We start from the raw sequence: 14,448 nt of genomic DNA, 5'->3' as shown, positions 1-14,448 counted from the left end.
TTACTCAGCCATAAAAAAGAATAAAATCTTGCCATTTGCAGCAACGTGGATGGAGCTAGAGAGTATTATGCTAATCAAAAGAAGTCAGTCAGAGAAAGACATGTACCATATGATTTTACTCATATGTGGAATTTAAGAAACAAAACAAATGAACAAAGGAAAAAAAGAGAAAGGCAAACCAAGAAACAGACTCTTAACTCTAGAGAACAAACTGATGGTTACCAGAGGGGAGGTGGGTGGGGGGATGGGCGAAATAGGTGATGGGGATTAAGGAGTGCACTTGTGATGAGCACCACGTGTTGTATGGAAGTGTTGAGTCAGTAAATTGTACACCTGAAACTAATATTACACTGTGTGTTCACTAACTGGAATTTAAATGAAAACGCAGGAAAACCAAAGATATGGAGCACATGCAGGAGGATTTTATGTATCTGTGTCTATGTAGATATGAAATCAATCATGTTAAACTGTCACAAAATCTCTAAGAGGTAAGAATTATGACCTTTATTTTATAGATGACAAAAGACTCAATAAGTTGGCCTGGGGCATTGGCAGATTTGAGATTCAACATGTCCACCCTACCATAAGCAACTAATAATTTTGGCCCATCAAGACAAGAAAGAAGAGACTAGAGGTCTCAAAGAGGTCATCTACCTCTCTCTGGGCATAGCCAGTGCACTCCAGATGTCTGAAGTTGGTAGAAAAAACCCATGAACCTAGAACGTGGCAGCACTTCCGGTTGAAGAGAAACCTTAAGGTAATCCCACATGTAGAAGTGACTGAAGGAGCACCCAGAATAGAGAGCTCGATTAAGAACAGCCTTACAAGAACATCTTCAGTCTGCCCAATAACATGAATTGTAGCTTGTCCAAGGAAAAACAAATTGTCTGCTTGCTGAGATGTTGCTAGGAAGATTACCCAAGGGGAGACTACCTAGGAAGTGCTGGTTGAGCCTTCCAGCCAAAGAGAAAAAGAAAGACTCTGAAAATAAATTGCCTTCCAATTCCCAGTGCAAGGTGTAGCTTTGTAAAAGAGGGTTCCATATATATTGGTGCTTCCTAGAAGCACATTATATAACATTCAGCAGCCATACTAAAATGGCCCTTTCTCTGAATGCGTGGTGCATGTGGCTAGCAAGATGACTATGCCAGGGGAAAAAAAGAAGGAAAGAAAGGTCAATTCCAGATGTGTTTTGGTATGTCTTTTTTTCCCAAGTAGTAACTAATATTGTGCGTATCAAAGATCTAGGAGGGTCTGCATTCCCGTTATCTGCTTTTATTTTATTTTTTTGATACCAGGGTGACTTTATTAAGGCGAAGAACTGAACATAATTTTAAAGGACATAAAAATATGGAATGCTTCACAAATTTGTGTGTCATCCTTGCGCAGAGACTATGCTACTCCTCTCTGTATCGTTCCAATTTTAGTATGTGCGCTGCTGAAGCAAGCACCCCATTGATCTGCTTTTAGATATCAGCCCAATAAGACCCAAAATTCACCCATTTATGCTAAATTTTGCTTTCTGTAATTCTGTTTATAAAATGGAAACCCGATTGGAAAACATACACTGAAATTAATTTTCACTTCTGCCTAAATTATTTGAGTACTTTCTCTGCTTAAAATTTTTTTTCCTGATAAAAATAAAAGGATTTGAAGAAAGCCATCCTAAAGAAACTTTTAATAAAACAATTTATAGCCGATGATGTAATCTGAAGTTTGAGCTGGTTGCTCAATGTGAAGAGGGGAAACACTGTTTGCACGTGGACCTCAAGAAGCAGCTGGATTTCTAGAGTGCACCCACTGTCTTATGCTCTCGATGTTTAAAAGAAATGGCCATTTTTCCCTTCTTAATGGAAAAAAAAATCTCTCACAAGAATACATACTTTTTACATAAAAGTTGCACATATTTGACCATACTCTTTGGCACATACCTGCTGTCTCAGAAAAGAAGAAAGAAAAAATTTAATAAAGTTCAGATAGAAAATTCAATCCAATGTCAACACACTGACAAATGAAAAAATTCACCTGAGAAGGCTTTAAAAACAAAACAACAGAAAAGAAAACATTTTGTCTTGAAATAATTTTTGATTTACGGAAGAGTTGCAAAGATAGTAGTGAGTTTCCACATACCCTGCACTCATCTTCCCCTTAGGCCAGCCACCCTGTGAGAAGCCTTTTGATATCAAGTTGGCCTGAAGCCTGAGGAGTTGATTATAAAGTAAAAGTCTCAGTAAAATGTAACAGTAAGATTAATGACAAATACAAACTGGAAAAATTTTACTAATAAAAGAAGAATGTGCACTTTTTGAAGTGAACACTATAGATATTCTAAAAACTCAACGTTCAATAACATAGATTTAACTTGCCTCTTTATATGGTCAATAGCGTGTTACATGTTTTGTGGAAGAAAGAGAAATCTCATCATTTTGGATAAATCCCACTACAGCATGAACTGTAGATTATCATCAAGTCACGAGCACCATATTGTAGCCACACATACAATAAATGTAGTAGGTGTGTTTCTTCTCTTGGATGGTGATAAATCTCTTAAAAATGTCAACCTGCAAATTATCTCTTGAAATTTATGGCCGACATCGCAAAGTGACTCACCAAAGCACTTGTTTTCAATTATTTTATTAGATAACACTCATCCACGATAGAAAAAGTAAAGGAGACAATGGGGGAATTGTCTTGAGAAGAGAGCTATGAAAGGGGTAAAGAATGGAAGGTGAGGTGTCAAGGACAAAAACTTTGAGAGTACTTTCTCAACCCTGCAGTCGTCAATTTTCCCCCCTTTATGTATGTATGTATGTATGTATGTATGTATGTATGTATGTATGTATTTAAGAGAGAATGGGGGGGGAAGGGTCAGAGGGAGAAGCAGACTCCCTTTTGAGCATCATAAAGTAGAGGTGTCAGTGGAAGGCTTCAGCCGGCCTTGTGACTAGTTGCTCCCTTACTTTGGGACAAAGGTCTGCGCAGCATGCCGTTCTTGAAAAAGATCCTGTCTGGGTGGACTTCACCGCTAAGCTTTACTCATTACATCAACCTAAAAGGCAACTATTGACAATGAATAAGAAACGAGTTTAAGCCCGAACCTGCTAGCCTAGGGCACATTTCTGCTAAAAATTAGAACCATCACCTTCAGGAGTAAAAAGAAACTAAAATTTCACTCTAAATGAATCTCAGCAAGTTATTTACATAAGCTTAGTGGACTGAATCCAGGAGTTTACATCTGAGCAAGAAGATACGTAACATCAGTGGTACAAACAACTAAGGAATTCTACAATAGGGCATCTCAATGATCCCGAGCAAAAAGAATGGGTTTTTTTAGTTTCCTGAACACTATTTCTCTCTGAAAATAAAAAGCAATATGAAGACCTTAATTCCCGGCTATAGAAACTGCTCCTATAGATCCATGATATGGTGAGGCCAGTACAAAGCAATGGGCTTTGCTTTTTAGCCATTTCTCCTCGCTCACATAGGCAGCAGGCACCTGGAATGAAATACACTGTTCAAAGAGTGGAATTCCCTCTGTGCCCCTCTTTATTAGCCCACTTAGGAATAATCAATGCATCTGCATGAGTTAGAGGGGCGTGTTATTGATGGTTGAGCTTCTAGAAGTAAAAAAGTAGAGAATGTAATATTGCTTGATTGGTTAAAGTGTAGTGTTAAGGGAATAAAAGGGTGGACAGAAAAACTGACAGATTTATAGACAATAAAAGCAGAGACTATAATAATAATAATATATGTTATTATCATAAACATTTGGTCCTACATTAAATCACTCCATGCTCCTGAGCTTTTGCAATTTGTTTCTGGATAATGTATTATTTTGTCCTCTTCCCTGAAGCTAGTTGTCACTTATTATGGCCATTAAAATGCCTACTTATCATATTTTTCAAAGTATAATATACATGCTTTTCATACATGAATTTTTTTACCATAGCTATTAATGAGTGTGCAGGTGAGTATGTGCGTCTATGCATGTGTGTGTGTGTGTGTGTGTACCCATTTGTGTCTGAATATTTGCATCTTTCCACTTCCTGAAATTCAGCTTTTTTTTTTTCTATTAGTGGAGGTTAGCAAGTAATTGAATTTTGGGGAAATGCAACTCTATTGTCAGCTTTTTTTTTCTTCAAATTTTTATTTAAATTCTAATTAGTGCCATATTGGTTTCAGGGGTAGAATTCAGTGATTCATCACTTACGTGCAGCACCCAGGGTTCATCATAACAAGTACCCTCCTTAATGCCCGTCACCCATTCAGCCCACCCTCTGCCCACCTCCCCTCCAGCAACCCTCAGGTTGTTTTTTGGGTTTTTTTAAGATTTTATTTATTTATTTGACAGAGAGAGACACAGCGAGAGAGGGAACACAAGCAGGGGGAGTGGGAGAGGGAGAAGCAGACTCCCCACGGAGCAGGGAGCCCGATGTGGGGCTCGATCCCAGGACCCTGGGATCATGACCTGAGCCGAAGGCAGACGCTTAACTGACTGAGCCACCCAGGCACCCCCTCAGTTTGTTCTTTATTGTTAAAAGTCTCTTATGGTTTGTTTCCCTCTCTGTCTTTTTTCCCCCTTCCCATATGTTTATCTGTTTTGTTTCTTAGATTCCACATATGAGTGAAATCATATGGTATTTGTCTTTCTCTTACTGACTTATTTCACTTAGCATGATGCACTCTAGCTCCATCCATGTCCTTGCAAATGGCAAGATTTCATTCTTTATTATGGCTGAATAATATTCTGTTGTGTATATATACCACATCTTCTTTATCCATTCATCATTTGAAGGACATTTGGGCTCTCTCTATAGTTTGGCTATTGTTGAGAATGCTGCTATAAACATCGGGGTGCATGTGCCCCTTCGAATCTGTATTTTTTGTATCCTTTGGGTAAATACCTAGTAGTGCAATTGCTTGGTCATAGGGTCCTGTTTTCAATTTTCTGAGGAACCCCCATACTGTTCTCCAGAGTGGCTGCACCAGTTTGCATTCCCACCACCAGTGTAGGAGGGTTCCCCTTTCTCTGCATCCTCACCAACATCTGTCGTTTCCTGACTTGTTAATTTTAGCCATCCTGACAGGTGTGAGGTGGTATCTCATTGTGGTTTTGATTTGCATTTTCCTGATGGTGAGTGATGTTGAGCATCTTTTCATGTGTCTGTTAGCCATCTGGATGCCTTTTTTGGAAAATGTGTATTCATGCCTTCCCATTTCTTAACTGGATTATTTGTTTTATGGGCGTTGAGTTTGATAAGTTCTTTATAGATTTTGGATACTAACACTTTATCAGATATGCCATTTGCAAAAATCTTCTCCCATTCCATAGTTTTGTTGATTGTTTCCTTCACTGTGCAGAAACTTTTTATCTTGATGAAGTCCCAATAGTTCGTTTTTGCTTTTGTTTCCCTTGCCTCTGGTAACATGTCTAGTAAGAAGCTGCTGTAGCCAAGGTCAAAGAGGTTGCTGCCTATGTTCTCCTCTAGGATTTTGATGGTTTCCTGTCTCACATGTAACTCCATTGTCATCTTGATGATATTCGTTTAAGAGAGTTTTGGCTTGGGTGTGTCAGTTTTTGTGACTTAGTAGTAACCAGTATTTTATATATATATGTGTGTGTATATACATAAAATAATCTCTACACTCAATGTGGGGCTCAAACTCACATCCCCAAGATCAGGAGTCACAGGCTCTACCAAATGAGCCAACCAGGCACCCTTAATTTTACATATTTTTAATTTATATTGAAATATTTCAGTCATACAAAAAAGTATTGAAATAATAAAACAGATACATATGTACGTCTCACTCAACTTAAAAAAATGATATATTACCAAAAGAATTAATGCTCCTTGTTGATGCCTCTTTGATAAAAATTTACACTTTCCAAAGGTAATCATGGCCTAGGATTTAGAGGATTTCTTTGGAGTTTGATTTTGTATATATATTTGCTTGAATAATATTTAGTGTTTTAAATTTTATATAAATGGTATACTGTTTGTATCCTTCTGAAACTTGCTTTCCTCATTCAGTATTAAACTTGGATTTTCATCCATGTGTATATATGTAGCTCTGGGCCAGTGGATTTTTCATTGCTCTTTATTATTCTATTGGGTAGAAAAGCAATAATGGGAACACTGTCTTGCTGATGGACATTTGGATTCTTCCTGATTTTTCTACCATAAAATTGCTCCCAATAGTAGTGTTATATTTCTGTCTGTATGTGCATGTGTGAGAGTTAATCCTAGCACATAGACCTATGAGTAGAACTTCTGGGTACTAGGATAGATATAACATTGGTGGGTATTGCCAAGTTAACCTCTAAATTGTTTTACAAATTTCTACTCCTAGCATCAATGTATTCTTATTATAAGTAATATGAACAGATTTTAATTTGCATTTCCTTGATTACTAGTGAATTTGAGAACATTTTGTACGTATACATACATATGCTTGCAGGCTTGCCTAAGTTCTGCCTAAATTTAAGGGTAGAGCAAACTGTATAAGCACAAGGTGGTGATTGGCTGCTGGTGCGGGATAAGTAGGAAACCTGCCCATGTCCCTCCTGGACCCTTCTCTGATGAGAGGCAAAAATCATCTACCATGGAAATGGTGGGGTGGGGCAGGAGGTTAGGTGGAGTGGTCAGGAAAAAGGAATATATATATAGTCTCTTAACAGCAATCATGATAGCAAATTTTCCTAGAACAATACCTTTCATGCTCTCCTTCAAATATTACATAACCTATCATATGAATTTAATATGAATTCAATAAATGTAATATCCCTACCTAACCACTTAGTTCTATGAGAGTAAAGGGAGGAGAAGTGGAAGAGAATGCATGCTGATAGTAATTCCTACCTCATCAAATTGAGGGAGAGATAATTAAGTAATGTCTGAAGTGCTCAGCCCTGAATTTGGGAAAGAGTATTTACTCAAGAGAGATAAGCTTCAAAAAAATGTTTTAAGGAAAATAAAGATAAATTCTCTTAAAAGTAATATGTCACTTACAATGTTCCATGAGGTTACATAAGGGCCTCTTCCCATACCATCTCTAGTTCACTGCTTCCAGACTGTTTTGGACTTGGAAACCAGACAATGCAACTTACTGGAAGTGTATGTAAAGTAAGAGTAAATGAGGGTTGAGATTAATCTGAGTAGTTTTCCTATGAGTAAAAAACAGGGCATATTGGTACTTGGGTCACTCAGAGATATTTTTATAACTTATTTTTTGTTCTTGGCTATGTTCCTGATAGGTGACAACTTGAGAACTGAAAAAATGAGGATTTTTCTCTTTCTTCCTTATAAATGTCAGTAGACTCTAACAGCTTACTCTCCAAAAATAAGCATTAGTCTGGAAAAGTACTGGAGAGAGGTTTTTCTCTCCCCAACCAGGCAAGGAGTGGATATGTTAAGACTTTTATTTTCTTTATGAATTCAAAGAAAGAATAACTAATAATTAAGCGTCTAGGTTCTTACTGTATCTGGCCTAAAATTTTATATTCCAAAGTGATGTGATATGATGCATGTAGCAACTTAGGAACAATCTATAATATCAAAAGTATGATTATACATCAAGATTTGAATCTCAAGGTATCTTTCCAACCTCAGAATATCTTTTCCAATAAATATATTTAAATGGCAACTAGGTCATATAGATAGTTCTAAAAGACTGTATAAACCGTGATTTAGCCAGACTCTAATATTAATAGTATTATTAACTATATCTATCTATCTATCTATCTATATATTATGTATAATATATATATTAACTATACTATCATACTATTATATACAATGCCTGAATACTGAATTAATTCCGGTGTTGGGAGGAAGAATAAAATTCCCTTTTACTTTAGTACTTTCCTATCTCTCTTTTTGAGTCTTATATTGCCTTTTTTGCCCCCCTCCTTAAGGATATCTGTATCTTACAGAATATTATGCAGCCATCAAAAAAATGAAATCTTGCATTTGCATGACAAAGATGGAACTAGAGGGTATTATGCTAAGTGAAATAATTTAATCAGAGAAAGACAAGTATCATATGATCTCACCGATAGGAGGAATTTGAGAAACAAGGCAGAGGATCATAGGGGAAGGAAGGGAAAAATGAAATAAGACGAAACCAGAGAAGGAGACAAACCATAAGAGACTCTTAATCTCAGGAAACAAACTGAGGGTTGCTGGAGTGGTGGGGGGTGGGAGGGATGGGGTGGCTGGGTGATGGACATTGGGGAGGGTATGTGCTATGGTGAGTGCTGTGAATTGTGTAAGACTGATGAGTCACAGACCTGTACCCCTGAAACAAATAATACATTATATGTTAATAAAAAAATTTTTTAATAAAAAAAATGTAAAAATGAGAAAAAGGATATCTGTATCTTCGTGCTGTCCCCAATACTCTATCCCTTCCCCATCAAAACTCTGAATCTCTGAGTTATTCAGTGAAATTGAGATAATATGAAAGCAGTCTGGTTGAACTAATTTACACTAACATGAAAATGATTCCTTAATCCTTCCAAAGGAATTTGAATTCTTAAAAGATAGCTTTGATAAGCTACTTGAATCTTCAATATCAGAATTTCAGGCACATTAAGTAAGTAAAAAATTTCGTCAATATTTGATGAACTATTGGAAGTAAAGGGAGACAATTTAGATATCCTCACTGCCCTGAGAATTGCTTTTCATAATCTATTCTCTCCCTCTAATAGAGACTTTTAAATTTTTCTAACATCTACTTCCCATGTAGTAATGGATATATCTACAGAGAGCTTTTTAAATGGTCATATTTTTATATCATAGGCTGCTGTATCAGGACTTTTTTCAGAAGATAAGAATAATCACTTTTGAAATGTTTGCTTTTTGTTTGTTTTATCTTTTAAAATTACTTTTTTTGGCTTTGTTTTTTATCTTCCTGATGGAGTCAATAGGAAAGGATACTTAGTAGACTCTGAAAAGAAAACACCTCATTCTTTAAGCTCCCTCTCATTCTGCCTCCGCCAATAAATAAAAAATAAAAGGGAAGAGGAGGATGAAAGAAAAGAAGCAAAGACAAACCACATATCAAAAGTAATGTTCATCCTATATCTTGACATAGAAGGAAGCTTTAAAAAGAGGCTTGCCTCTGTGTCCTGCAATAAAAATGAATATTAACATGAAAGGATGTTATCTGCAAAAGCAGTGAATGATTGGGGCGCCTGGGTGGCTCAGTCGTTAAGCGTCTGCCTTCGGCTCAGGTCATGGTCCCGGGGTCCTGGGATCGAGCCCCGCATCAGGCTCTCTGCTCTGCGGGAAGCCTGCTTCTCCCTCTCCCACTCCCCCTGTTTGCGTTCCCTCTCTGCCTGTCTCTCTCTGTCAAATAAATAAAATCTTTAAAAAAAAAAAAAAGTGAATGATTAAACTTCAGGTTAAAAGAAAATAGAATCAAGTTTCACGTGGTCATAAAAATGTATTGGACACAATTACAAATTCTGGTCTTCTAATCAATGAATACCTGATTCTTAAAATAAATGGTTTTGGAGATGGCAGTGTAAGGAGTATCTTGACATGATGGTGATGAAATCCAAATTGTATTATTGATTCATAGTCCAGTGATTCCATGCTTACTCTGTACTTGATGACAAGATGACCTGCTCTTTGACAACATGGCGACATGTGTCCTAAGCCTTTTCTAAGTCCCACTGAAGGTCGCTGATCCAGAAGAAATAGAAAATCTTTGCTCACCTTTAAAAGATTCCTTTGTCTCATCCAAGCATTCTCATTGATTGAATCTCATTACTATGCCAGCACTGAAGTTTTGTAAACCATGCCTGTCTTTCTCCCTCTGGCCTGTTCAGCTCAGAGCCTTCCTTGCATGAGTTGAAAGAGGAATTTGGGTTTCTACCTTGCTTTAGTCTTCACTTCCCAAGAATCACACTTTTCCCAATAACACTATATATATATATATATATATATAAAGAGAAATTTCCTTAAAGAGTTGATCTGTTCTTTTTTTTTTTTTTAAAGATTTTATTTATTTATTTGACAGAGAGACACAGCGAGAGAGGGAACACAAGCAGGGGGAGTGGGAGAGGGAGGAGCAGGCCTCCCGCCCAGCAGGGAGCCCAATGCGGGACTCGATCCCAGGACCCTGGGATCATGACCTGAGCCAAAGGCAGATGCTTAATGACTGAGCCACCCAGGCGCCCAAAGAGTTGTTCTGTTCTTAAAACTGATGGCAGCAATCTGATGTTAAGCAAAGCTTCAGTCAGGGAACTCCATTCACAAATGGAGTACTTAATCTGTTCATTTGTTTGTTCCCAAAGATTTATTAAGGCCTACTATATGCCAGCCACTAGATTAATTGCTAGACCAAAAGGAGTGAACGAGATAGACAGTCTTACTTCTTAGGAAGCTTAGCACCAAGACAGAAAGACAGATCTTGGACAATAATTACAAGATTAAGGATGTTATAAAGTGGCAAGTGCACATGCTGTCAGGGTGTACATAGTGAAGACCTTTTGGAGGAAGTAGCATTTAAGCAGAAACCAGGAGGAACAATAGGAATTAGAGATGCTAAAAGTGGGGAGGGGTTATGCAGAAAGAACAGCTTATATAAATGCTCTGCAGTAGAAGAGAACATGACCCGTTTGCAGAAAACAATCCTTTATCACCAACAATAGACAATGAGGAAAGAGAGAATCTTAAGCAGGCTCCACGATGCGTGTGGAGCCTGACATGGGGTTCAATCCCAGGAACCCGAGATCATAACCTGAGCCGAAATCAAGAGTCGGGTGCTTAACTAACTGAGCCACCCAGGCGCCCCATGGGTAAGATTTTAGAGATAGGTATGATTCATATCCTGGGGAACCTTGTAGTCATGCCAAGGAGTTGATCTTTTTCCTTAGGGCCATGACACATTTTTAAGTCAGAGAGTAACATTTGCATTTCAAAATCATCTCTCTGGCTGTAATTGTAAAAATAGATTTGAGAATTGTGAGATTGGATGCAAGGAATCCCTTGATGAAGTTATTACAAACCTCTGGTTCCAACAACATGGTAGCCTAAGATAGCAGGAAAAAAATCTTGCTAAAGATATCTGGACATTCTCAAAAGAAAAAATAGCTTAAGTAAGTATGTGTGGTCATAAGAAATACAGATGACAGAAATGAAAGAGCTAAAATCCCAGAGAAGCCAGCAAGTGGGCCAGTGCTGCCTGGGAGAGTTGATATGACTTAGTCATTCGCAGGCTTGGGTTTTAATGCCCATGCAGGGACAAAACTGTTGTCCTGAGCCTGAATGAGGTAAGAAGTTGGAAGTAAGATCTTGAAGGGCTCAGCCTCAAACAAACGGTGAAACAGATAAAAATCCACCCTTCAGCAGATAGACACAAGAAGAAACTTTGAGTCTTCATCTTTCTTAAGCTGGTCTTGAGTAAGAGTGCTCTCATCTGAGGGTCTTAGCTTCTGGGCCTCAACTAACACAGATTTTGGGTTCTTATTTGTAGTACCAACTTGAACCAAGAACACCCAGGAAACCAAACACAAAATTCATCTGGAGAAATGTTTCCATAACCCAACCACTAATCTACTTTCTGTCTCCATGGATTAACTGACTAGAATTTGGGTGTGAGAAAATTACCCAGAATGCAGCACAGAAAGCTAAAGAAATGAATAATACAAAGGAAAAGTTGAGAAAAATAGAAAATAGAATAGCAAGAGCAACATATTCAATATGAATTTTTGAAATGATACACAGAGAATGAAGGACAGACAATATACAAAGAGAAAATTGTATTGACTCTTTAATTAATGAAAAACATGCTCACTCAAATTCAAGAGCCCTCCCCCTCCAGGTTCCAAGCAGCATAAATGAAATTAATTTTCACCTAGACAAATCATTGAGAAACTGCAGAAAATCAAAGCCATTTGGAACATCTTATAATTGACCAGAAATAAGACCTATGAAATAAAAAGCAATAAATTAATTAATCTGTCAGCAGACATCCACTAGTACCAACGAAAGCTATACAACAATTGAGAGAAAACTGCCAACTTGTAAGAGAATTGGTCATTCTCAGGCTTTTACTCAGAAAAATAAATTTTTAAAAGATGTGTTTCTGTAATAAGGAAATTGAACACAGAAGGAAGGAGTGAGATACAAAAATTAATGGTGATGCCAAAGGACATTGATGCAAAAATATAAGCACATTGTCTCTAACAAAACAGTAATCACAATGGAATAATTTGGGAAATAGCAAAAGCAAGTTATACTTTAAATACTGGGAAATAATATGTAAAATGGAAGTTAGAGGATAAGGCTGAATATAGTTTAAGTAGCCTTAGTCCCTTGTATTATTTAGAAGGAAAATAAAAATAGTAATTTTAATAATATTAATTTAACATATACAAGTTACATACTGAAAAGCAACAACTATTATATATTGGAGATACTTCCAAAATATTTCCAAAGTAGTAGTAGTAGTAGGTGATTAGAAAAATAAAGAAACCCAAACAATCTGATATGAACAAAAACAGAAAAAGCATGCTTAGGAAAAGTAAGATATAAAGCACAAAATAAGAGTTTGAATAAATCTAAATACATTAATAATCACAAAAAATACAAAAACCCTACATTTACTAGTTAAAAGCAGAGATAGTCAAATTGAATTTTTAAAGCCTACTTTATATGCATGCACAGAGGAAAAATAAAAATATACTAGGCAAATGCAACCTAAACAAAGCAAATATGGCTATATACCAATATTAATCAAAATAGAACTTAAAGAAAATTAATATCATTAGGTTTAAAGAGAAATATTTCATAATACTCAAAAGAAACTTCAGCAGATGATATAGCAATTCCCAACCTATATACACCTGAAAATCTATGTCCAAAATATGTAAGGTTATAAAAGTGAAGACTTACAAGAAGAAATGTAAATTTCGCAATCACAATGGAATATTTCAATACATTTTCCTCAATAATTGGTAGATCAAGCAGACTAGAGAATTGTAGGATATAGAAGTTTTGAGCGATACTGTTTAAAACATTATCCATTATAGGGAATTTAGGGAATGTGCATTTTGTTTAATACATATGGAGCATTTACAAAAATTTACCATAAAGTGCCACAAAACAGGACTCAGCAAATATCAAAGAATCAATTTCGTGTAGCTGGGTTCTTGATAATATTGAAATAACATTAGTAATCACTAACAAAATTTCCTTTTCCATACATTCTGGGAAATTTAAAAGCACTGTTTCATTTTTTTAAACAAAAATAAATAAAGAGTTGCCTGGCTGGCTCAGTTGGTAGAGCATGCAACTCTTGATCTCAGGGTTGTGAGTTCAAACCCCACATTGGGCATGGAGCCTACTCTAAAAATAAATAAATAGATAAAATAAATAAAAGCACTTTTTAAAATAAATCCTTCATCAAAGAGCTCAAAATCTGAAAGAGCAAAGCAAAAGCACGTGTCATCACAATACAATATGGTAACATTAATTCCACAGGAGTTATGATAGCACATGGGGGTGATACGAGGGAAGATTCTTTGAAGGAGTTGATGCATGTGTGGAACAGTAAATTGCAAATAGTGTGAGCCAGGTAAGACTTCTCTTTTGCCTTTTTAAAAATTGTGCTGTAATTTACATACCATAAAACTCACCCATTTAAAGTATACAACTGAGTGGATTTTAGCATATTCACAACGTTATGCAACTGTCACTATTGTCTAACTCCAGAATGCCAAAAAGAAACTCCGTATCCATTAGCACTTACTCTCTGTTCTCTCCCTCACCCTAACCCAGGGGAACCACTAATCTACTTTCGGTCTCTATGGATTTACTAATTCTGGACATTTCATGTTAATGGAATCATATAACACATGTCCTTTTGTGTCTGACTTCTTTCATGTAGCATAATGCTTCAAGATTCATCCACATATCAGTATTTCGTTCTTTTTTATTGCTGAGTAATATTCAATTGTATGGATGTGCCACAGTTTATTTACTCATAATTCAAATGGATGGACCTGTGGGTTGTTTCCACTTTGGGGTTATTATAAACATTGTGTACAAGTTTTTGTGTGAACCCCTGTTTTCAGTTTTCTTGAGTATATTTTTAGGAGTGGAATTGTTGGGTCATATCGTAACTCTATGTTCAGCATTTTAAGTAACTGACAAACTGTTTTCCATAGTCGCTACCCCATTTTACATCCCCATAGCCAGGTGAGATACATGTAGGTATGTGGACATGCATGAGGGAGGGAGGAAAGGAGGGAGAGAACTACTTCTATCAGAGAAGTGACAGTGGCCGAAAGTAAAAACAACGGTATTGGAGTCAGAATAGCATGAATAAAACCCCAAAGATGAACAATTGTATTTTGCAGTAAGGGAAATAGAAATCATTTTGTAATGCTGCATCCCCACATTGCAAGGTGGAGGCCTATGGAATTTAGGGACT

General features: G+C 36.7%; 1 non-coding gene across 1 annotated transcript; it reads right to left on the bottom strand.

Annotated features, from left to right (window-relative positions):
- Positions 1-1,344: 1,344 nt before the first annotated feature.
- On the bottom strand, positions 1,345-1,451 carry LOC118008031. Its single transcript, XR_004678542.1, has one exon. It is a non-coding gene; the product is annotated as a U6 spliceosomal RNA (small nuclear RNA).
- Positions 1,452-14,448: the final 12,997 nt, after the last annotated feature.

The sequence above is a fragment of the Mirounga leonina genome, unplaced genomic scaffold (assembly GCF_011800145.1).
Source record: "Mirounga leonina isolate KUSES-001 unplaced genomic scaffold, KU_Mleo_1.0 Mir_101595, whole genome shotgun sequence".
Taxonomy (NCBI): Eukaryota; Metazoa; Chordata; class Mammalia; order Carnivora; family Phocidae; genus Mirounga; species Mirounga leonina.
This window is presented reverse-complemented; position numbering and strand designations above follow the sequence as displayed.